The sequence below is a fragment of the Mustelus asterias genome, chromosome 6 (genome assembly GCF_964213995.1).
Source record: "Mustelus asterias chromosome 6, sMusAst1.hap1.1, whole genome shotgun sequence".
NCBI classification, from domain to species: domain Eukaryota; kingdom Metazoa; phylum Chordata; class Chondrichthyes; order Carcharhiniformes; family Triakidae; genus Mustelus; species Mustelus asterias.
In genome coordinates this window covers 59,157,559-59,180,425 of record NC_135806.1, presented here as the reverse complement: position 1 = coordinate 59,180,425, position 22,867 = coordinate 59,157,559, and the positions used below count along the sequence as shown (strand labels likewise).

The 22,867-nt window shown below is 46.7% G+C and overlaps 1 protein-coding gene across 7 annotated transcripts in view; it reads right to left on the bottom strand.

The window, feature by feature from the left end:
* LOC144494877 (guanine nucleotide-binding protein G(I)/G(S)/G(O) subunit gamma-7) overlaps nt 1–16,936 on the bottom strand; it is a 262,401-nt gene extending 245,465 nt beyond the window's left edge. For all 7 annotated transcript variants that reach the window (XM_078214365.1, XM_078214366.1, XM_078214367.1 and 4 more), the window contains exon 1: nt 16,637–16,936. The gene's annotated coding sequence lies outside the window, so the exon portion shown is untranslated. The remainder of the gene's footprint in view (nt 1–16,636) is intronic.
* Nucleotides 16,937–22,867: the final 5,931 nt, after the last annotated feature.

The window sequence follows — 22,867 nt, the reverse complement described above, 5'->3', positions numbered from 1 at the left end:
AGAGGGAGACAAAAGGCAGGTAACTATAGGCCGGTTAGCTTAACTTCTGTAGTAGGGAAAATGCTTGAATCTATCATCAAGGAAGAAATAGCGAGACATCTGGATATAAATTGTCCCATTGGTAAGACGCAGTATGGGTTCATGAAGGGCAGGTCATGTTTGACTAATTTGATGGAATTCTTTGAGAACATTACATGTGCAGTGGACAATGGGGAACCTGTGGATGTGGTGCATCTGGATTTCCAGAAGGCATTTGACAAGGTGCCGCACCAAAGACTGCTACATAAGATAAAGGTGCACGGTATTACGGGTAACGTATTAGCATGGATGGAGGATTAGTTAACTAATAGAAAGCAAAGAATGGGGGTAAATGGGTGTTTTTCTGGTTGGCCATCAGTGACTAGTGGTGTGCCTCAGGGATCAGTGTTGGGACCGCAATTGTTTACGATTTACATTGATGATTTGGAGTTGGGGACCAAATGTAGTGTGTCAAAATTCGCAGATAACACTAAGATGAGTGGAACAGCAAAGTGTGCAGAGGACGCTGAAAGTCTGCAAAGGGATATAGATAGTCTAAGTGAGTGGGTGAGGGTCTGGCAGGTGGAGTACAATGTTGGTAAATGTGAGGTCATCCATTTTGGTAGGAATAACAGCAAAATAGACTATTATTTGAATGGTAAAAAATTGCAGCATGCTGCTGTGCAGAGGGACCTGGGTGTCCTTGTGCAGGAATCTCAAGGAGTTGGTTTGCAGGTGCAGCAGATAATTAAGAAGGCAAATGGAATTTTGTCCTTCATTGCTAGAGGGATGGAATTTAAAAATAGCGAGGTTATGTTGCAGCTGTATAAGGTGTTGGTGAGGCCAAACCTGGAGTACTGTGTACAGTTTTGTTCTCCTTACTTGAGAAAGGGTATACTGGCACTGGAGGAGGTGTGGAGGAGATTCACTAGGTTGATTCTGGAGTTGAGAGGGTTGGCCTATGAGGAGAGACTGAGTAGACTGGGGCTATACTCATTGGAATTCAGAAGAATGAGGGGTGATCTTATAGAAACATATAAGATTATGAAGGGAATAGATATGATAGAAGCAGGAAAGTTGTTTCCACTGGTGGGTGAAACTAGAACTAGTGGGCATCGTCTCAAAATAAGGGGAAGCAGATTTAGGACTGAGCTGAGGAGAAATTTCTTCACACAAAGGGTGTGAATCTGTGGAATCCCCTGCCCAGTGAAGCAGTTGGGGCTACTTCATTGAATGTTTTTAAGGCAAGGACAGATAAATTTTTGAACAGTAAAGGAATTAAGGGTTATGGTGAGCGGGCGGGTAAGTGGAGCTGAGTCCACAAAAAGATCAGCCATGATCTTACTGAATGGTGGAGCAGGCTCGAGAGGCCAGATGGCCTACTCTTGCTCCTAGTTCTTATGTTCTTATGTATGGGGAGAGTTATGGAACAAACAGATCTAGGGGTGCAGGTTCATAGCCCCTTGAAAGTGGAGTCACAGGTGGACAGAGTGGTGAAGGCGGCATTCGGCATGCTTGGTTTCATTGGTCAGAACATTGAATACAGAAGTTGGAACATCTTGTTGAAGCTGTACAAGACTTTGGTAAGGCCACACTTGGAATACTGTACACAGTTCTGGTCACCCTATTATAGAAAGGATATTATTAAACTAGAAAGAGTGCAGAAAAGATTTACTAGGATGCTACCGGGACTTGATGGATTGCGTTATAAGGAGAGGCTGGATAGACTGGGACTTTTTTCTCTGAAGCATAGGAGGCTTAGGGGTGATCTTATAGAAGTCTATAAAATAATGAGGGGCATAGATCAGCTAGATAGTCAATATCTTTTCCCCAAGGTAAGGGAGTCTAAAACTAGAAGGCATAGATTTAAGGTGAGAGGGGAGAGCTACAAAAGGGTCCAAAAGGGCAATTTTTTCACACAGAGGGCAGTGAATGCCTGGAACAAGCTGCCAGAGGTAGTCGAGGTGTGTACAATTTTGTCTTTTAAAAAGCATTTAGATAGGTATTTAGGGCGGCACGGTAGCACAGTGGTTAGCACTGCTGCTTCACAGCTCCAGAGAACAAAGAACAAAGAACAGTACAGCACAGGAAACAGGCCCTTCGGCCCTCCAAGCCTGTGCCGCTCCTTGGTCCAACTAGACCAATCGTTTGTATCCCTCCATTCCCAGGCTGCTCATGTGACTATCCAGGTAAGTCTTAAACGATGTCAGCGTGCCTGCCTCCACCACCCTACTTGGCAGCGCATTCCAGGCCCCCACCACCCTCTGTGTAAAAAACGTCCCTCTGATATCTGAGTTATACTTCGCCCCTCTCAGCTTGAGCCCGTGACCCCTCGTGATCGTCACCTCCGACCTGGGAAAAAGCTTCCCACCGTTCACCCTATCTATACCCTTCATAATCTTGTACACCTCTATTAGATCTCCCCTCATTCTCTGTCTTTCCAAGGAGAACAACCCCAGTCTACCCAATCTCTCCTCATAGCTAAGACCCTCCATACCAGGCAACATCCTGGTAAACCTTGTCTGCACTCTCTCTAACGCCTCCACGTCCTTCTGGTAGTGCGGCGACCTGGGTTCAATTCCCGGCTTGGGTCACTGTCTGTGTGGAGTTTGCACATTCTCCTCGTGTCTGCGTGGGTTTCCTCCAGGTGCTCCGGTTTCCTCCCACAGTCCAAAGATGTGCGGGTTAGGTTGATTGGCCATGCTTAAATTGCCCCTTAGTGTCCTGAGATGTGTAGGTTAGAGGGATTAGTGGGTAAAATATGTAGGGATATGGGGGTAGGGCCTGGGTGGGACTGTGATTGGTGCAGACTCGATGGGCCGAATGGCCTCTTTCTGTACTGTAGGGTTTCCATTTCTTTCTATAGTTACATGGGTAAGATGAGTATAGAGGGATATGGACCAAATGCGGACAATTGGGACTAGCTTAGGGGTTAAAAAAAGGAGCGGCATGGACAAGTTGGGCCGAAGGGCCTGTTTCCATGCTGTAAACTTATATGACTCTAAGAGATCACTATTACATCAGCATCATACGCTTCTGATGTTAACCCTTTACCAAGGAGAGGTGGCTTGTTGTAAATGGCCATTCTCTGCCATTTGTGGAGCAAATTTTATTTGCCACTTATTAGCACAAGCTTGAATGTTGTCTGGGGTCTTGCCTTATATTATCTTATAGAAGGTCTTTTGGAAATCTAAAGATGTTACATCAACAGAATTACCCTTGTTTAAATTCTTTGTTATATCAAAGAGTTTATCAAACAATATGAGAGGGGCATAAGGATAGACAGCTGAGATATTTGCATCAAGATTACACTGCAGCAAATTTAAGAAAACTGAGTCAGCCTTGTATTTGTAAAAATAAGTCATTACCTTTCTGCCCATGTGAGTGGTATTAAGAAAGGGCTGAAACAGATCAACTGATGCACTGTAATCACAAAGAGTTACATGTGAACAATAGTCTGGCTGTTTAGATCGTGTCCAGGGTACAAAAGTCTTCATCAATGTTGCACTAGCCTCACTGGTGCTCATCCCATGTGCCAGATACATGATTAAATTAATTTTACCACTGGTTAGGGAACCAAGGCCTGAAATAATTTATTATAAATCATTGTACTTTTAAAAAAAATTCTTAGCCAGTGTTTATTGCTCATTTATAATTACCCTTTAACTGAGTGGCCGACGAGGCCATTTCAGAGAGCAGTTAAGAGTCTGCTCTGGTTGGAAGTCAAGTGCAGACTAGACCAGGTAAGGACAGCAAATTTCGTGCCTTAAAGGACATTAGTGAATCAGGGGTTTTGATGACAATCGATGGTAGTTTCATTCGTCACCATTATTGAGATGAGCTTTACATTCCAGATTTTATTTTTCCACCAGCTGCTTTGGTGGGATTTGAACCCATGTCTCCAGACCATTAGGGTGGATCTCTGGATTACTTGTGCAGTGAGAATACCATGCCACCATCGCCTCTGTAAATATCTCCTCTCATGCCAGTTATAGTGTGAACATTTCAATATTCTATACTGAAGCAAATAATATACACACATACTGTAGAATAATCCTTTATGAAAATAAACCAATTTCACGTATAAAATAAAAATGAGTATTTCTAGCAAGTATTGCGACATACATTTTTCATTAAGCTTTATTATCAGGACCACTGGTTTGTAGTAATTAAAGACGCATTCACATTATAATTTTGCATCATCACTAATAAATTTAACAGGAAATTCAGGAGAAACCGCTTTATCTAGGCAATGGTTAGAATATGAAATTAGTTACCACATGGGCCAGTTAAGATAAATAGCTTAGATGCATTTCAGGGGAAACTGGGTGAGTACATAGGGAAAAAAGGAATAGAAGGATATAGTGACAGGTTGAGATGAAGTAGGGCCAGAGAAGTTTCTTGTAGAGCAAAAACACAATCTAATCTATAATAGACCAGTTTGGCCAAATGCCTTTTTTCTGTGCTGACAATTTGATGCAATTCTCTGTAATTTTTGTGTAAATCAAAGACTAATGCCAAGTTCTTACCAATGTAATTCTGTAAGAAACACTAATGAAACCCAGCACACAAATACTACCAATGATTACATTGGCATTGCACTGTCAATAAAATAAAAGCAAAATACTGCGGATGCTGGAATCTGAAACAAAAACAGAAAATGCTGGAAAATCTCAGCAGGTTTGACAGCATCTGTGGGGGGAGAATAGAGCCAACATTTCAAGTCGAGATGACCCTTCATTAGACAAAGGGTCATCGAGACTCGAAACGTTGGCTCTATTCTCTCCCCACAGATGCTGTCAGACCTGAGATTTTCCAGCATTTTCTGTTTTTGTTGGCACTGACAATAAATACTATTTCAGTGAAAGCAGAACTCTATGATGAAATTCCTGGTTCAGTTTATTTGTTCTCAACTGGCGGGACACTGACTTTTAGGGTATCACAAGCTAAGTTCCTCTGGTTGAGAAGAGATCTTTTAATTCTGGTAAGATAGCATATACTTCTGTTTTTAGTGTGAAGAAATCAGTAGGAGATTCTTGAATGAGCGATAACAAACAAAAAAAGACCATAAGGAGGTGGAGAGGTACAGTTCAGACAGTGGTACTTTTTTGTAGCCAACACACCATAGGGGAAAGGATTTTTGCTGACAGTATTTTCAAATATGTAAAAATAGGTATTATAGGAAAGTTCTTGTCAAATTTTGAAACTGCAGCTTACATGGTCAGTTTAAATGGTAGTGCAGGGGCACCACTGTTATAATAAAAATCCATAGGTTGCTTTCCCCAAATCTATATTTTGATTTTTGCCAGTTCCAATATTGGAATGGCAGCATTCTTGATGTTGAGCAGATATGTCACAATTTCCACAGGAAATAATGCATGTATTCAGGAAGTGCATGTAGTGCACACAATTTGGATCTCCCACATCATTATTCACAGCAAGTTAGACAATGCACTATTTTGTAAGGCCAAGAATAATATGCCATGTGTTGTGCAATGTATTATTCCATTCTAAGAAGAAACTTTTAAAGTCACAAAGTCTAACTGTCATTAGGGAATGGTCCACAGCCTGATTGATCAGAATTTAATCGTTTAGTCAGGAAACCTGATGGATTGAAAAGAGCCTTTAAGTTTCAGGTTGAAGTTTAGCTACATCTAGTATTAAGTGACTTAATTTGTCTTTTTTAAAATTGTCATTGTTAAGACCACTTAGAGGAAACAGTTTTCTCCTTGGCATATTACACATTTCCTGATCAGATTTCTTCCTTTCGACTTTTCTTCAGAGGTTAGGAACAAATTTCTATATAGAACAGTACAGCACAGAACAGGCCATTTGGCCCACGATATTGTGCCGAGCTTTATCTGAAACCAAGATCAAGCTATCCCACTCCCTATCATCCTGGTGTGCTCCATGTGCCTATCCAATAACCATTTAAATGTTCCTAAAGTGTCTGACTCCACTATCACTGCAGGCAGTCCATTCCATACCCCAACCACTCTCTGAGTAAAGAACCTACCTCGGACATCCTTCCTATATCTCCCACCATGAACCCTATAGTTATGCCCCTTTGTAATAGCTCCATCCACCCGAGGAAATAGTCTTTGAACGTTCACTCTATCTATCCCCTTCATCATTTTATAAACCTCTATTAAGTCTTCCCTCAACCTCCTCCGCTCCAGAGAGAACAGCCCTAGCTCCCTCAACCTTTCTTCATAAGACCTACCCTCCAAACCAGGCAGCATCCTGGTAAATCTCCTTTGCACTCTTTCCAGCACTTCCACATCCTTCTTATAGTGAGGTGACCAGAACTGCACACAATATTCCAAATGTGGTCTCACCAAGGTGCCCACCAAAAGACCTTCCCAGGCCTACTTCCGGAAAAAACCTCAGATTTTAAACACAAAAATCACTGAAAAATAAATAAATCAAGTGTAGAAACAAACTCTCTCACCCTCAGCCTGCTCCTGTGGAACAATGAGAGACAGGTGTGATATAGACAGGTGTGACTAAAACACCTGCTTGATTAGAATTTACATACATTTATTGTAAATTTCTTTGGTGTTGCTGTGGTAAATCAGCTTATTTTGTAATGCCAGGATGGTACTATACCATGAAATGCACACCGAATTACTTTTCTGCTGGAATGGCATTTTGTCTAAGCCGAATTGTTCCATTCAGACAAGAAATTTTAACTATTTTAACTAAACAGAGCCTCATGATTTTCAAGGAATTTTGTAATGATTATTTATTAATGAGTATCACAAGTAGGCTTACATTAAGACTGCAGCGAAGTTACTGTGAAAATCCCCTAGTCACCGCACTCCGGCACCTTTTCAGGTACACTGAGGGAGAATTTAGCCTGACCAATGCACCTAACCAGCACGTCTTTTGGACTGTGGGAGGAAACTGGAGCACCTGGAGGAAACCCACGCAGACACAGGGTGAACGTGCAAACTCCGCACAGACAGTGACCCAAGCCAGGAATCGAACCCGAGTCCCTGGAGCTGTGAGGCAGCAGTGCGAGCCACTGTACCGCCCCGTGCCTATGTAACAACAGCCATTCCATTGCAAAGTAATTAACTGCAAATGTAGTGGTTTGAGATATGATAAATTATGCAAATACAATCATACAGACCTTTACAGCCAGCAAATAGAGAATTTCCATGCATCAGCTTGAGTTTGTTTTAAGACCAAGTCCAAGTCCCTGAGGTGAAAGGCCTGTGTCTAATCTATGCAATACTCAGTTCTCATAATGATATTTTTAATCAAAACACAATTTGAAATATATTACTGACTGAGTCAATGAAGAGCATATATTAATTTAAATTTAAAGGTCTAAAATTGTACTTGTAAAAACTGTTACTAAATCTAAAATCAGCACAAAAGCGAACATAGTGCACATTAATCAGTAGGCGTCAGTAAAAAAAAGTCTAGAACTAGAATATACCTCGAGATTATGTATGATTATTACATCATGACTCTCCACCCCAACCTTGCAACCTGTACTTTGAGAAACAGCAAGGAATGAATTTTGATCACCAGTCTCAACATTGGAAGTGGAAGCTGCTTCTGCTTAGGCAGGGATTGGCCAGCTGCACGTGATCTTCCACTGACCAATTAAAGGTGAGGATTTGCGGGACCAACCACTGAGGATGCAGGCTGAGGGGTAGCATCAGGTGACACTGTGGCAGGTGTTAGTGCCATGCTTAGCACTGAATGTAATGGAGACTGCCTAGAATCATTAAGAGAAGAAGGAAGTAGATCGTAAGAATAGCAGAAGGAAGACATGGGGTGGCCCCGAAGTTCAGCAACACCTCCCCACACATAGAAACTAGAAGCAGGTGTAGGCTATTCAGCCCTTCGAGCCTGCTCTGCCATTCATTTTGATCATGGCTGATCATCGAATTCCATATCCTGATCCCCCCTTCCTCCCATATCCCTTGATACCTTTAGTCCCTAGAGCTCTAATTTCTTCTTGAAATCACACAATGTTTTGGCCTCAACTATATTCTGTGGTAGTGAATTCCACAAACTCACCACCCTCTGGGTGAAGAAATTTCTCCTCATCTCAGTTCTAAAAGGTTTACCCCTTATCCTCAAACTATGACCCCTGGTTCTGGACTGCCCCACCACTGAGAACATTCTTTCTGAATCTACCTTGTCTAACCCTGTTTGAATTTTATAAGTTTCTATGAGATTCCCCCTCACTCTTCTGAACTCCAGTGAATATAATCCTAACCGAATTAGTCTCTCCTCATGTGACAGACCTACCATCTCAGGAATCAGCCTGGTAAACTTTCGCTGTGCTCCCTCTATAGCAAGGACATCCTTCCTCAGATACGGAGACCAAAACTGTACACAATACTCTGTGGCCTCACCAACGCCCCATACAATTGCAGCAAAACATCCCTATAACCAAATCATTTCGCTATGAAGACCAACATATCATTTGTCTTTTTTACTGCCTGCTGTATCTGCTCGCTTAATTTCAGCGACTGATGCACAAGGACTCCAAGGTCTCATTGAGTATCCACCTCTCTCAATTTACACCTATTCAAGTAATAATCTGTCTACCTATTATGCTACCAAAGTGGATAACCTCACATTCATCCACATTATAATGCATCTGCCTTGCAGATACCCACACATTCAGCCTGTCCAAATCACTTTGAAGCATCTCTGCATCCTCTTCACAGCTCACCCTCCCACCCAACTTTGTATCATCTGCAAATTTGAAGATAATACATTCAGTGCCCTCTTCCAAATCATTAATATATAATGTGAACAGTTGGAGTCCTAGCACAGATCCCTGCAGTACCCCACTCGTCACTGAATGAAAAAGACCCATTTATGCCAATGAAAGATCCATTTATGCCAACACACTCTCATCCAGGCAGCAGGAGAAATAATTTTCCCTCGGGACAGAATAAAGAGACTTATCAAGCAAGCCTGAATGGAGATTGCTGAGGTGATCACCCCTCCAGAGCCTGGATTTGGTGCCACAAGTGCATCAATTACCTCCTTCTATCAGGGTGAGTACTCCATACTTCCTTTCTGTTTAAGGCTTGCATGTGGTGAGCAAGAGGGTGCATTGGTTGAAAAGGGAATGAATACCCAATCAGTGTCAATGGGGTGAGGGAGCACCATATTCTATCAGAGACATGACTGCATCTTGGTGAGAGGCACCCATCTGTGATTGCCTCAAGAGTGACCACATGCAGGACGTATTCATGTGCCCTCATCAGGACCTGCTGGGCTGCCAACAGCATGGGCACTGTGTTCATCTTCATGGGTGATTAACAGTGTTCACCTTTAAGTTGGAAAAGAAGAGAGCCTGTAACCTCAGGAACGGACCATGATCAGTAAAGACATTCGATTCCTATCCACTCTAAAACCTCAGAGGCAGAGGAGGCCTGGTGAAAAGACCAATTGATTAAACCATTATCCAAGATCTGTTCACACTTCTCTGAACACTTACTGATAAATCCATTGCCTTTTTGAAACAGAGTAGCCAGAACTACATATCATAATCCTGAATTGGCCACAGCATTAATCTATACCATAACCCGTTCTGACTTGTCATTCAGCTGCATTTTAGCATCCAATTTATTTTATGTAAGAACTGCTTTATTCTGACCAAATTTGACAATGATTACTCTCAAATCCTTTTTGTCTCTGTTTCCTGTTTTTGACATGCTTGCTTTTACCTATACAGATTGCACTACATGTATCAACATTCAAAACAATCCATCAGATCTCAGGAGGGACATAATTAGTTCAAGTCTCTCTGAAGATCATTGATTTTTTTTCTATTCATTACCTGCCAACATAGCTTCATGACTTATATAGAGTGTTTTCAGTCATATTAAAGGATTATGCCTCCACCAGTGTTCACCTAACCCTCCCTCATGACAGAGGGATTGAAAGTGAAGGCTGTGGCATAGAATGTTCAGCATGAAATCACTAACAGGCATACAATGGAGTAATGGCAGGACAAAATAGGCATGAGAAAGAAAATCAGAAGCAATGGAAAGGCACAGGCAGTAGATAATTAGGAAAAATCAAGAGCAAGTCTGACGGGGGAAAGAAGGAATTATTTTTTCTGTGTGGACAAAGCCTCATCATTTGCAATTACAGTCTAATTTTGGACTGGATACAGTTCACATGTGGCACAGATGAATAACTCTCCCCACTCAATGATGACAACAACACAAAAATAGTCACAGAAAATATAAAAGAATTAAGATTAGTCATACTACAAGTAACTGTTTAATTATTATTTTAATCAGAGATGAGTCAACCCAACACTCCCAGTAGCCAGTTACAGACAGCACTGAAAGATGCCTGGGTTCAGATAAACTACCCTCGCTCTGGTTAGGAAATCACACAATTGCATGTGAACTTATATGAACAAAACTAACCAAAACGTGAAACCAATAGAAAAACATTACTTGCCATACTATATTACAGAAAATTGTTTTTTTAGATTATATATTTTCAAAAAGGTTATTTGACTGTTTTCATGTATATGAAGTAACAGTTTTAAAAGTTGATAAATTGATAAAAGTTCCAATCTATAGCTCTGAATTTTGACATTGGTCGTTTCAGCAGGAACAGACAGAAAGAAAGGAGCCATGTGAATCACTGCATTAAAGATGGGACATTAGTACTCACCCTGCATCACTATACAGGCCACAAAATACCAACATTTTCCCAATGTCACCAGTCATGTCTCAGGAATCAGAAAAATGAGTTTAATTTGTTCCAAGTGAGACATTACAATTATTTTTACAAAGAATTCCATCAATGGCATCTAAATTTGAACCCACAACAGCTCCTGGGAGTTTCCCCTTAAATACAGTCCTGACTTTGGGTAGGAGCAAAACAGCTTTCATAATTTCTCATGAGATCATTTCCGAGCTCTTAATATGCAAGGCAGGTCAAAATAATAATTTATATTTAAAATTAAGTACTCGTGAAGCTGGAGATATTCATAGCACCCAGCCATTTTTAACAAGTAAATTATTTGAATGAGGTTTGCTTGGATGGCACAATCTGTATAAAATGCTATGCTACATTGGGGAGAGAGAGTAATTGGTATAGGTATCTCTTTACAGGTGCTAGGATCCCAAAAATGTTCCTATATGATACCATTGAGCCAAAATTAGTGAACAGATATGCTCGCACCATATCATTATCAATTCCCCCATTACTTAAATCCTATTACCGGGAAAGTGCAAGGGGATGGGACTGAGATGCACTTACAGACAGCTGGCATGAACACAAGGACCAAATGGCCTCCTTCTGCGCTATAACCATTCTATGATTCCATTATAATTTAATGTAAAATAATACATTAACACCTCTGTGTTGGGGCTCTGTGGATCATTTCATTTGCTAAAATAATGAAGACGAGTCAAAATGGTCAACTCCATGCTCTGGTGGAATTTCATCTGATTCATTCAAACTGAGTATTTATTAGTTGCTAAACATAAAAAATTTACCCCTCCAGATATCACATTTTATGGTAATCATAAAATAAAATCTGGAGATATTGGTATTATATGTATTTACAAAAACATATTATAAAGACTAATACAAAAGCAAATTACTGTGAATCTGGAAATCTGAACTGAAAACAGGAAATGCTGGAAATATGTAGCAGATGGACAGCATCTTTGGCGAGACAATCGGTGTTAACACTTTTAGGTCGATTGAGTTCTGATGAAAGGACATCAACCCGAAACTTGAACCCCGTTTCTCTCTCCAGTGATGCTGCCAGACCTGCTGAGTCTTTTCAGCATTTTCAGATTTTATATTATAAACCATGTATTTTTGGGCATGCACCTAGGTGGTCTGGGATGCATAATATATCCCAAAATAACAGAGCTTGACATTCATCTTTCTAATATGTTCAATTATGTTCAATATATATAGTGTCGGAGAATTTATGTAATGCTTTGACATTAGTCAGAGGATAGGATATATATTTAAGTACTTTGTCTGCTTAACTTCTGTAAATTTCATTTCTCAACAGACGAAGAACAATACTGGTTGTTTCAATAACAAAACAAAATCATTACTTCATATAGGATGTAAGAAATTAGAGACAGCTGACAAAATTCCAAAGCAATATTGTGCCTTAGCATTTTGTAAATTCAGCTCAGTTAGTAGCACTAAGTCAAACAGTTGTGAGCTTAAGTCCCACTCCAGCTTTTGAGCATAAAAACTCCAGTGTGATACTGGGGAATGCTGCACTGTCAAAGATCCTGTCTTTTGGATTAGATATTAAACCAAGACCACATCTGCCCTTTCAGATGGATGGAAAAGATCCCTTGGCGCTATTTTAAACAAGAGCAGGGGAGTTTCTCACTGGTGTCCTGGCCAATATTCATCTGTTCAACATCACATTCTACTTCTGGGAGACTGCCCTTCACAAATGCTGTTTTTCCTACTTTACAATAGTGACTGCACATCAAAAGTACTTCATTGGCTGTAAAGCACTTTGGATGGTTATCAAAAGTGTTAGAAAAATGCAAGACTGTTTCTTCCTATTACATTTATAGAATCCCTACAGTGCAGAAGGAGGCTATTCAGCCCCTTGAGTCTGCACCGACCACAATCCCACCCAGGCCCTATCCCCATAACCCCACATATTTACTCTGCTAATCCCCTAACACTAAGGTCAATTTAGCATGGCCAATCAACCTAACACACACATCTTTGGACTGTGGGAGGAAACGGGAACACCCGGAAGAAACCCAAGCAGACACGGGGAGAATGTGCAAACTCCACACAGACAGTGACCCAAGCTGGGAATTGGACAGCATTTCCTGTTTTCAGTTCAGATTTCCAGATCCACAGTAATTTGCTTTTATATTAGTCATTTATAATATGTTTTTGTAAATACATATGATACCTGATATCTGCAGATTTTATTTCATGTTCACCATAAAATATTATATCTGGAGGGGTAAATCTTTTATGTTTAGCAACTAATAAATATTCAGTTTGATTGAATCAGATGAAATTCCACCAGCGCATGGAGTTGATCATTTTGACTCTGCATCACTATTTTAGCAATTAGGAATTATGATTGCAACAGTCTTCTCAGGCATTAGAAAATCCAAACGTTGTCTTTCATCTCCTTACCATTCTGTATGTGATTATTTTTGAACCATTAGTATGTACATATGTATAAAAACAATATCATCCTTTAAAATGAAAAACAGGTCCTTAGTGTCAATGGAATCATGTGGCAGAGGAGGAAGCTATTCAGCTCATTGTACTTGTGCTGGTTCTTTGAATGAGCTGTCCAATTTAGACACACTCTCCTGCTCTTTTTCCACAGCCCTGCACATTGTTCCATTTCAGATATTTATCCAAATCCCTTTTTAAAGTTACTATTCATTCCGCTTGTACCACTCTTTAAGACAGTGTCAGTTCCTCCTGTCTCTCTTATATTAGCATCAGATCCCCTCATCTTTTTCATGCCAATTATCATTTCCACTCTCCCTTTTATACCAGGGTCAGTCCCCACTCTCCCTTTTATATCAATGCCCGGTTGTTTATAATCAGAATAATTTACAGAAGTGAACATCTGACATTGGAGATGCAGAATCACATGAAAATTGTCCATGTTATGCAAATGACAATTTCTCCTCCTCCCGGAGAATAGAGAGCAATCTCTGCCCTATACTGACATAAAGTGATGGTAATACAGTAACAACGTTCAGGCTTCTGTGCAATTCACAACTACTACGTTCATAAATATTTCATTCAATTTATCACTAAGTACTATTAGAGTATGTAATACGATTAGATGTGAAATTTGATTTAAATGCCCTTATGTGTGTGTGGGGAGGGGTGGGAGTAAGGAGATCAGGAAAACATATGTTGACATATTTGGAGATTACTGGTCTAAAAACCTGTCAGAATCACCACTGGAATTAGCTAAGTAATGTACTTTTCATTTTAACAACAGCTAATCCCAAAAAGGCAAATGTGCACAATATACACATTACCACACAAAAGTAAAATGTGCATACTTGAGATTATTTGTGCTGTATTAGATAGTTCTTCACTCTATTTTAACAAAGCAGGTACATTTTCTGAATTGACCAAACTCCAACCAACTCTTCCCCCACCGACCCATTGTAGTTTGGTATAATGTGTGAGCAATAAACATGGACACAACTCTACAACATAAGAGAAGGTATAATCTGAAATTAATTTATGTTCTGCCAGCAAACCTTTAGCCTTTTCCACACCCATTACTATTTGTTTAGGGACAATGAAATGATGCATATTAATATCCACATGACAATAAAACACCCATCACTTGCAGGTTATACAATTTCACCCATGAACCATAAAAGTGATGGTTTGATGATTCCGTGTACACAGAATATAATACAGTATTGGGATGGATCCAGAGTGATACTGCCTCAGCTGAGACAAAGCAAGAAATTTGGAGGTCACACACATGAGTTTTGAACAGTACATCACAGGCACAGCAATACTGTTTGACAAAGAGAATGTCTGGGCAAAGCTGGATCCAGAGTTTGACTCATTCGACAATGCTATCATCTACACAGCCTGTCTTGTATATTTCCCTTTGTTTTCCTCTCCAGTCCGTTTTTTTTTCCTACCATCCTATATCTCTATGGCACTGAATCATTCTGTTTTCCTCTGTTTTTGAGTCTCTGTTGGGTCAAAATCACAATGATACTATTTTCAACACACTAATGCTTTCATTAAATTATCAGACAAAAAAGTATCATTCAAATGTATAAATTGGTTAACTGTACTCCTATTTCAACCTGTGTATACATTTCTGGGTTTCTACTTCCTTTATCCATCAATCACCACGTTCAACAAATCATCCTCCACCATTTCCGCCTCCTCCAGTCAATGCCACCACCAAACTCTTCTTCCTTTCCCTCAGCTTTCAGTATTCCAAAGAGATCATTCCCTTCATGATACCGAGTCGACTCTTCCATCACTCCTAGTACCCAGTCCCCTTTCCACAGCACCTTCTCCAAAACTGCCCTTTTCTCCAAGATTCTTGGGACATATCCTTGCCACCAAACTTAGTGCATACACTCTCCAGTTTTCATGCTCTTCACGTTGACATAAGGACACAAGAAATTAGAGCAGGAGTAGACCATTTGGTCCCCTAATCCTGCTCTGCCATTCATTAAGTTCATAGCTGATTTGATTGTGACCTTAACTCCACTTTCCTGCCTGCTCTCATGACTATGTACATCCTTATAAATAAAAAATCTAATTCAGCAACAAGACTGGTTTCGTCAAACTCATTCTTTGAGTGAACCATTGTGCATTTGCTATGTATTTATTACATACTGTACTGTGTATTTATCTGCCTGTCCATCTCTCTCCGTGTGTGTTTCTTTCTTTCACAGTTCCTGTCTTTTTCTCTCAAATCTATATGTTTCCCTCCAATTATTACAATTTCTCTCTCCCCACACCTATGTTTGTCTGCTTGTGCTATTTTCCCTATTCCTTTGTTATTTTTGTTTCCCTCCATAATTTTGACTTTTCACTCCATCTCTCTTGCTATACAGCTCTCCTCTCCCAGTCTGTCTCTCACTTGTGGGTGCCTTCCGATAGCTTTCTCACTTCCTATCTCTCTAATTTCCCTCCTTCGATGTCTTCCTGTATCACCAGTAAAAAAAATTTCTGCCTCTCTTCCTTTCTTTCTCAGGCTAAAAAAGTTTCTATTCCAGGGTGTTTCTGCTTCACTTGATTGTTCTCCTGAGGTTGCCCCCACCCACCCCTCCCAATTTCTCTCCCTTGTCTGTTATTCCCTCCTTATGTCACTCCTCTGTTGGGCAATCTCTTTCCTCCCATCTCTATTTCTCTCTGGAACTGTTATTTATTTTTCTTCTTCTTGTATATTTCTCTGTCTCTATCACTGCTTTTCACTAGTTTCTCTCCCCAGTTCATGACTCAGTTTCTCCATATCCCTCTTCCTGACACATTTCTTGCTTTCTGTTTGATTCACCCAAATCTGGGCCTCTCTCTTTTCCTCTATTTGTCTGTTTTCTCCAACCTTGATTTTTTCATTCTGTTGTTTGTACATCTGTCACATTATCTTATTTCCTGTTTCCTTTTGCTGTTTTTTTCCTCTAATTTCTCTTTCTATCCATTCCTTTTCGATTTTCCCTCTGTGTTTTGTCTGACTTCTCTTGCTTTTTTTAAACTTTATTCCATTTCTGTTTCTTTCATTGTTTGCCTTTCTTCATCTATTCCCTCTTTCTGCTTTTCTCATCATTTCTCCATCTTTTTCTACTCTTCTCTTTTTTTCAATTTCACTTTTTCTCTGTCTCTCTTTCTCTCCTCCCCACTCTCTCTCTCTCTGTCTTTCTCTCCTTGTCCACACTTTCCCTCTCCCCCCTCCCAAAATGCCGCTTCTGAATAGCGGGAACTCAGCCCAGGCCAAGCCCCGGCTTTGATTTGAGCCGCAGCCGGGGGCAGCCTGCGGGGGCCCGGGCTGAGATGGGCTGGGCGGCTGGGCCGGTGCTCCCCCGTCCCCCGGGGGCCGGCTCCAATGGCAGCAATGCTGTGTGTGTGGGGCCCGAGGCCGGGCTCTTACCTGCGGCCGGAGGGAGGGCGGCGGCCTGGAGCAGGAGGTCGGTGCCGGAGCTGGAATCCTGTCAGAGAGTCGAGAGCGAGCGAGGCCGGCACCCGCTCAGTAACCAGGCAACAATTCAAATTCTAACCGAAAGCAGAGGCCGCGAGCGGCGGCAACACAAACCCCGAGAACAAAATAGTAGCGGAGACACTGAGAGCGGCGGAGAGGGAGGGGGAGAGTCAACCGACAGACGTCAGCAAGGGAGAGAGAGAGACAGGGGGAGAGATGGAGAGAGACGGGGAGAGAGAGAGAGACAGGGGGAGAGATAGAGAGAGAGACAGGGGGAGAGATAGAGAGAGAGACAGGGGGAGAGATAGAGAGAGAGACAGGGGGAGAGATAGAGAGAGAAACGGGGAGAAATAGAGATGGGGGAGAGATAGAGAGAGAGACACGGGGAGAGAGAGAGACAAGGGGAGAGAGACGGGGAGAGAGAGATGAGGGAAGAGAGAGAGAGATGAGGGGAGTGAGAGACGAGGGGGGAGAGAGTGAGAGACGAAGGGGGAGAGAGTGAGAGACGAGGGGGGAGAGAGTGAGAGACGAGGGGGGAGAGAGTGAGAGACGAGGGGGGAGAGAGTGAGAGACGAGGGGGGAGAGAGTGAGAGACGAGGGGGGAGAGAGTGAGAGACGAGGGGGGAGAGAGTGAGAGACGAGGGGGGAGAGAGTGAGAGACGAGGGGGGAGAGAGTGAGAGACGAGGGGGGAGAGAGTGAGAGACGAGGGGGAGAGAGTGAGAGACGAGGGGGGAGAGAGTGAGAGACGAGGGGGGAGAGAGTGAGAGACGAGGGGGGAGAGAGTGAGAGACGAGGGGGGAGAGAGTGAGAGACGAGGGGGGAGAGAGTGAGAGACGAGGGGGGAGAGAGTGAGAGACGAGGGGGGGAGAGAGTGAGAGACGAGGGGGAGAGAGTGAGAGACGAGGGGGTAGAGAGTGAGAGACGAGGGGGAGAGAGAGAGAGACGAGGGGGAGAGAGTGAGAGACGAGGGGGGAGAGAGAGAGACGAGGGGGGAGAGAGTGAGAGACGAGGGGGGAGAGAGTGAGAGACGAGGGGGGAGAGAGTGAGAGACGAGGGGGAGAGAGTGAGAGACGAGGGGGGAGAGAGTGAGAGACGAGGGGGGAGAGAGTGAGAGACGAGGGGGGAGAGAGTGAGAGACGAGGGGGGAGAGAGTGAGAGACGAGGGCGGAGAGGGAGAGAGAGAGACGAAGGGGAGAGAGGGGGAGAGAAAGAGAGAGACGGGGGGGAGAGAGAGAGACAAGGGGGGAGAGAGACGGGGGGGAGAGAGAGAGACGAGGGGGGAGAGAGAGAGACGAGGGGGGAGAGAGAGAGACGAGGGGGGAGAGAGAGAGACGAGGGGGGAGAGAGAGAGACGAGGGGGGAGAGAGAGAGAGACGAGGGGGGAGAGAGAGAGACGATGGGGGAGACAGAGAGAGAGAGACGATGGGGTAGAGAGAGAGATGAGGGGGGAGAGAGAGACGACGGGGGGGAGAGAGAGACGACGGGGGGGAGAGAGAGACGACGGGGGGGGAGAGAGACGAGAGGGAGAGAGACGAGAGGGAGAGAGTGAGAGTGACGAGGGGGGAGAGAGTGAGAGACGAGGGGAGTGAGAGTGAGAGACGAGGGGAGTGAGAGATGAGGTGAGAGAGAGACGAGGTGAGAGAGACGAGGTGAGAGAGACGAGGTGAGAGAGAGAGACGAGGGGAGAGAGAGAGACGAGGGGAGAGAGAGAGACGAGGGGAGAGAGAGAGACGAGGGGAGAGAGAGAGAGAGACGAGGGGAGAGAGAGTGAGAGACGAGGGGAGAGAGAGTGCGAGACGAGGGCAGAGAGAGTGCGAGACGAGGGCAGAGAGAGCGCGAGACGAGGGCAGAGAGAGTGCGAGACGAGGGCAGAGAGAGTGCGAGACGAGGGCAGAGAGAGTGAGAGACGGGGGCAGAGAGAGTGAGGGACGAGGGGGGAGAGGGAGAGAGAGACGAGGGGGGAGAGGGAGAGAGAGACGAGGGGGGAGAGAAAGAGAGAGACGAGGGGGGAGAGAGAGAGACGAGGGGGGAAAGAGAGAGTGACGAGGGGGGAATGAGAGACGAGGGGGGAGAGAGAGCGAGCCGAGGGGGGAGAGAGAGAGAGAGACGAGGGGGGAGGAAGAGAGAGTGAGATGAGCGGGGAGAGAGAGAGAGTGGGACGGGGGAGAGAGAGAGAGAGAGAGACGGGGGGGAGAGAGAGACGGGGGGGAGAGAGACAGAGAGACGGGGGGGAGAGAGAGAGAGAGAGACGGGGGGAGAGAGAGAGAGAGACGGGGGGGAGAGAGAGAGAGAGACGGGGGGGAGAGAGAGAGAGAGACGGGGGGGAGAGAGAGAGAGAGACGGGGGGAGAGAGAGAGAGAGACGGGGGGGAGAGAGAGAGAGAGACGGGGGGGAGAGAGAGAGAGAGATGGGGGGGGAGAGAGAGAGAGATGGGGGGGGGAGAGAGAGAGAGATGAGGGGAGAGAGAGTGAGAGACGAGGGGGGAGAGAGTGAGAGACGAGGGGGGAAAGAGCGAGGGACAAGGCGGAGAGAGTGAGAGACGAGGGGAGAGAGAGTGAGAGACGAGGGGGGAGAGAGTGAGAGACGAGGGGGGAGAGAGTGAGAGACGAGGGGGGAGAGAGTGAGAGACGAGGGGGGAGAGAGTGAGAGACGAGGGGGGAGAGAGTGAGAGACGAGGGGGGAGAGAGTGAGAGACGAGGGGGGAGAGAGTGAGAGACGAGGGGGGAGAGAGTGAGAGACGAGGGGGGAGAGAGTGAGAGACGAGGGGGGAGAGAGTGAGAGACGAGGGGGGAGAGAGTGAGAGACGAGGGGGGAGAGAGTGAGAGACGAGGGGGGAGAGAGTGAGAGACGAGGGGGGAGAGAGTGAGAGACGAGGGGGGAGAGAGTGAGAGACGAGGGGGGAGAGAGTGAGAGACGAGGGGGGAGAGAGTGAGAGACGAGGGGGGGGAGAGTGAGAGACGAGGGGGGGGGGAGAGTGAGAGACGAGGGGGGGGAGAGTGAGAGACGAGGGGGGGGAGAGTGAGAGACGAGGGGGGAGAGAGTGAGAGACGAGGGGGGAGAGAGTGAGAGACGAGGGGGGAGAGAGTGAGAGAGTGAGAGACGAGGGGGGGGAGAGTGAGAGACGAGGGGGGAGAGAGTGAGAGACGAGGGGGGAGAGAGTGAGAGACGAGGGGGGAGAGAGTGAGAGACGAGGGGGGAGAGAGTGAGAGACGAGGGGGGAGAGAGTGAGAGACGAGGGGGGAGAGAGTGAGAGACGAGGGGGGAGAGAGTGAGAGACGAGGGGGGAGAGAGTGAGAGACGAGGGGGGAGAGAGTGAGAGACGAGGGGGGAGAGAGTGAGAGACGAGGGGGGAGAGAGTGAGAGACGAGGGGGGAGAGAGTGAGAGACGAGGGGGGAGAGAGTGAGAGACGAGGGGGGAGAGAGTGAGAGACGAGGGGGGAGAGAGTGAGAGACGAGGGGGGAGAGAGTGAGAGACGAGGGGGGAGAGAGTGAGAGACGAGGGGGGAGAGAGTGAGAGACGAGGGGGGAGAGAGTGAGAGACGAGGGGGGAGAGAGAGAGAGACGAGGGGGGAGAGAGTGAGAGACGAGGGGGGAGGGAGAGACATGAGGGAGGAGAGAGAGAGAGATGAGGGAGGAGAGAGAGAGAGACGAGGGGGGAGAGCGAGAGAGACGGGGGGGGGGAGAGACGGGGGGGAGAGAGAGAGACAAGGGGGGAGAGAGACGGGGGGGAGAGAGAGAGACGAGGGGGGGAGAGAGAGAGACGAGGGGGGAGAGAGAGAGACGAGGGGGGAGAGAGAGAGACGAGGGGGGAGAGAGAGAGACGAGGGGGGAGAGAGAGAGAGACGAGGGGGGAGAGAGAGAGAGACGAGGGGGGAGAGAGAGAGACGATGGGGGAGACAGAGAGAGAGAGACGATGGGGTAGAGAGAGAGATGAGGGGGGAGAGAGAGACGACGGGGGGGAGAGAGAGACGACGGGGGGGAGAGAGAGACGACGGGGGGGGAGAGAGACGAGAGGGAGAGAGTGAGAGTGACGAGGGGGGAGAGAGTGAGAGACGAGGGGAGTGAGAGTGAGAGACGAGGGGAGTGAGAGATGAGGTGAGAGAGAGACGAGGTGAGAGAGACGAGGTGAGAGAGACGAGGTGAGAGAGAGAGACGAGGGGAGAGAGAGAGACGAGGGGAGAGAGAGAGACGAGGGGAGAGAGAGAGACGAGGGCAGAGAGAGTGAGAGACGAGGGGAGAGAGAGTGCGAGACGAGGGCAGAGAGAGTGCGAGACGAGGGCAGAGAGAGTGCGAGACGAGGGCAGAGAGAGCGCGAGACGAGGGCAGAGAGAGTGCGAGACGAGGGCAGAGAGAGTGCGAGACGAGGGCAGAGAGAGTGCGAGACGAGGGCAGAGAGAGTGAGAGACGGGGGCAGAGAGAGTGAGGGACGAGGGGGGAGAGGGAGAGAGAGACGAGGGGGGAGAGGGAGAGAGAGACGAGGGGGGAGAGAAAGAGAGAGACGAGGGGGGAGAGAGAGAGACGAGGGGGGAAAGAGAGAGTGACGAGGGGGGAATGAGAGACGAGGGGGGAGAGAGAGCGAGCCGAGGGGGGAGAGAGAGAGAGAGACGAGGGGGGAGGGAGAGAGAGTGAGATGAGCGGGGAGAGAGAGAGAGTGGGACGGGGGAGAGAGAGAGAGAGACGAGGGGGGAGAGAGTGAGAGACGAGGGGGGAGAGAGTGAGAGACGAGGGGGGAGAGAGACAGAGAGACGGGGGGGAGAGAGAGAGAGAGAGACGGGGGGAGAGAGAGAGAGAGACGGGGGGGAGAGAGAGAGAGACGAGGGGGGAGAGAGTGAGAGACGAGGGGGGAGAGAGTGAGAGACGAGGGGGGAGAGAGTGAGAGACGAGGGGGGAGAGAGTGAGAGACGAGGGGGGAGAGAGTGAGAGACGAGGGGGGAGAGAGTGAGAGACGAGGGGGGAGAGAGTGAGAGACGAGGGGGGAGAGAGTGAGAGACGAGGGGGGAGAGAGTGAGAGACGAGGGGGGAGAGAGTGAGAGACGAGGGGGGAGAGAGTGAGAGACGAGGGGGGAGAGAGAGAGAGACGAGGGGGGAGATAGTGAGAGACGAGGGGGGAGGGAGAGACATGAGGGAGGAGAGAGAGAGAGATGAGGGAGGAGAGAGAGAGAGACGAGGGGGGAGAGCGAGAGAGACGGGGGGGGGAGAGAGAGACGAGGGGGGAGAGGGAGAGAGAGACGAGGGGGAGAGAGGGAGAGACGAGGGGGGAGAGAGAGAGACGAGGGGGGAGAGGGAGAGACGAGGGAGGAGAGAGAGTGAGACGAGGGAGGCGAGAGAGAGACGAGGGGGGAGAGAAAGAGAGAGACGGCGGGGGGGAGAGAGAGAGAGAGACGATGGGCGAAAGGGAGAGAGACGATGGGGGAAAGAGAGAGAGACGATGGGGGTAAGAGAGAGAGACGATGGGGGAAAGAGAGAGAGACGATGGGGGAAAGAGAGAGACGAGCGGGGAAAGAAAGAGAGGCGAGGGGGGAAAGAAGAGAGACGAGGGGGGAGAGAGAGAGAGAGACGAGGGGGGAGAGAGAGAGAGAGAGAGACGAGTTGGGAGAGAGCGAGGCGAGGGGGGAGAGAGAGAGAGACGAGGGGGGAGAGAGAGAGAGAGAGACGATGGGGGAGAGAGAGAGACGAGGGGGGAGAGAGAGAGAGACAAGGGGGGAGAGAGAGACGAGGGGGCAGGGAGAGACGAAGGGGGGAGAGAGAGAGAGACGAGGGGGGGAGAGAGAGAGAGAGAGAGACGAGCGGGGAGAGACAGAGGCGAGGTGGGGTGAGAGAGAGAGATGAGGCGGGGTGAGAGAGAGACGATGGGGGAGAGTGAGAGACGAGGGGGGAGAGAGAGACGAGGGGGGAGAGAGAGACGAGGGGGGAGAGAGAGACGAGGGGGGAGAGAGACGAGGGGGGAGAGAGACGAGGGGGGAGAGAGAGACGTGGGGGAGAGAGTGAGAGAGACGAGGGGGGAGAGAGAGAGACGAGGGGGGCGAGAGAGAGACGAGGGGGGAGAGAGAGAGAGAGAGAGAGACGAGGGGGGAGAGAGGGAGAGAGAGAGACGAGGGGGGTAGAGACAGAGAGACACGAGGGGGGAGAGAGAGAGAGTGACGAGGGGGGGAGAGAGAGAGTCGAGGGGGAGAGAGAGAGAG